Source organism: Triticum aestivum, chromosome 4B, assembly GCF_018294505.1.
Source record: "Triticum aestivum cultivar Chinese Spring chromosome 4B, IWGSC CS RefSeq v2.1, whole genome shotgun sequence".
NCBI classification, from domain to species: domain Eukaryota; kingdom Viridiplantae; phylum Streptophyta; class Magnoliopsida; order Poales; family Poaceae; genus Triticum; species Triticum aestivum.
The window spans coordinates 397,392,099-397,394,966 of NC_057804.1; positions in this window are offsets into that span (position 1 = coordinate 397,392,099).

The following is a 2,868-nucleotide window of genomic DNA, read 5'->3' on the forward strand; positions in this document are numbered from 1 at the left end:
GGGGGCTAAAATAAAGATGACCCTCGGGTTGGCCGACCCAAGGGAAAGGGATAGGTGGTGGTGAGGCAAATGGTAAAACCAAGGTTGGGCCTTGCTGGAGGAGTTTTATTCAAAGCGAACTGTCAAGGGGGTCCCATAAATCACCCGACCGCGTAAGGAACGCAAAATCCGGGAACATAACACCGGTATGACGGAAACTAGGGAGGCAAGAGTGGAACAAAACACTAGGCAAAAGGCCGAGTCTTCCACCCTTTACCAAGTATATAGATGCATTAATAATATAAGAGATATTGTGATATCCCAACCAAAATCATGTCCACCATGGAGAAATCTTCAACATCACCTGCAACTAGCAACACTATAAGAGGGGCTGAGCAAAAGCGGTAACATAGCCAAACAACAGTTTGCATAGGAAAGGTGTCAAAGGTTAGAGGTTCATGGCAATTTGGGATGGCTTGATAAACAGGTGATAGGTAGCACAGCAAAGCGATAGAACGAAGCAATTAGCATAGAAATGATAGCAGTGAGATCCAGGGTAGTGGTCATCTTGCCTGAAATCCCGCAAGGAAGAAGAACGAGTCCATGAAGAAGATGAAGCCACGAAGACGAACCAAGCGTAGACGAACGAATCCTCACGATCGCAACGAAACAGGAACTATCGAGAAGAAGCACACAACATGGTAAACACACCACACATGAACATGACATAATGCACAACAAGCATGATGCATGACAAAGCTACATGAAGCTACTCATGGCAAGAGATGATGCAAACAAGAGCAACACATCAAGGCAAATTTAAATGAGGCCGGGAACAACATATAACAATTCTGGTAAGTCCTCATATGCATATTTCAAAATTGGTCCAGATCTGAATAAACCTTATGTTCACGTTGTTAAACATCAAGTTAAGATGCACAAAGATGATCTACACGAGATTCTAGTCAAGTTACATATAAAGTTCATTTAGTTCGGAGCTACGGCCTAGAAGATATGAGCAAAAACAAGTTAAACATGGCATTGATGCAAAAAGCATACAAACATCAAGAAAACACCTCAAAACATGGATGCAACATGATAATATGAAGCTACATGCAATTCTAAGCAAGTTTCATATAGAGCACACTCAAAACGGAGCAACGGTTCAACACACACACACATGAAACAAGTTTAAAGGACAAGCTGTCCAAAACAGCAACTAGGCATATTGCAAGCATCAAAACAACATGCTACAGGACCTCAAAAAGAAAACAAAAGACATGGGCATGATGTACAGGTAAAACATAACAAAACATGAAAACTAAGCTATCTCCAGAAATCACTAGAACATGCTCAAACACACATGGTACGATTGCAAGTAATAACAATTCAGACTTTGCAGAAAATAACATCAGGTTGCAATGTTTAGAGCTATCAAACAATATGTTACAGGAACTTATCATGGCAAACAAAGGCATGGCATGACACTACTAAATGCATAGATCAAATGTTCTTTACTGACCATGAGCCAAAAAGGAGCAGAAAATATGATGGCACCCACGTAAACATAGCAAGTTATATTACAGATTCAAACATGGCAGAAACAGAATTATGAAGGCATGTTGGTGAGCTTGTGCAACTCACTACAGAGCAAAACATGGCATGGCAAGGCACCCAATAGTAATAAGACATGTTTATGAAGCTAAGCATGGCAAGAGCAAGTCCATAGGATGCATGGAACACTAGGAAAACACATGGCAACAACTGAACTTGATGTTAACAGGCTGACAGCAACATTATCAAGCAACTTTGGAGCAAGATAACAACAAGTTACAGCAAGCTATAAATGCAACCAGGGGCATGGATGGATATAGCAAGACATGTAGAACAAAACATATTTAGTGGACATCTCCATATTATGCATAGAATGATTTGTAGAAGCAGGTTTACATAGCATCACGAAATAACAGATTCAGCCTAGCAAAACAGCAACAACAAGTACCCTACTTAACAAGCTTGATTAACTCCCCACAAGTCATTGCATGACAAGATAAGCATAGCATCATCAAGAAGACATGTTTATGAAACAAACCAAGGCAAGAACAAGTTCATAGCATGCAAGGATCAACTACAACAACCTTGGCAAAGTTGAATAACATGTAAACAATCTGCCAGGAGACATTTTGAAGCAAAAGTAGAGCACGAAAATGACATGCTAGACTACTCCATAATTACAACCAAGGGCATTAACGGATAGACAACAACCACATGTTCAAAACACCCTTACTTAAGTATCTCAAAATATGCATGGATCTCTCTGTAGCAACAAGTTTACATGGCATCAAAATAACAGCAGAACAGGGACTAAAACCACCAACATCACGATGCCTAGTTTGCATGCTTGTGCTAGTCACCACATTGATCACAAAAATACATGGTAAGCACCTATTTAAAGAAGACATGGCATAGATCAAAACACATGTAGACATCAACCTCATAGGATGCACACATCAATCATGGCAAAAATGACAAATGAGCTCGTTCTGTTAACAGACAGCAGAAAACATTATGAAGCACTCTTGCAACGATGATTCAGGCATCAAGATGACCTCAAATGAATATTCTACAATGGAATGAAATGATGTACTCGTTGAGGCGAACAATTTGACATATTACACGCATAAAACGGAGCTACGGATGTAGAGATATGACAGGTCAAACATGGCATGAAAATGTCAAAAATACTCGGGGACTTAGCAAAAATTCGGGGTCAACCTCATATTCGGATCTGGATCTGGGGGCGCGGATTACGAGGCGGGCCGGGCTCGGGCCGGACTCCGGCAAGGTCGGGCGGTCTTCGGAGACGAGGGAGGAGGCCGGGGAGTCCGG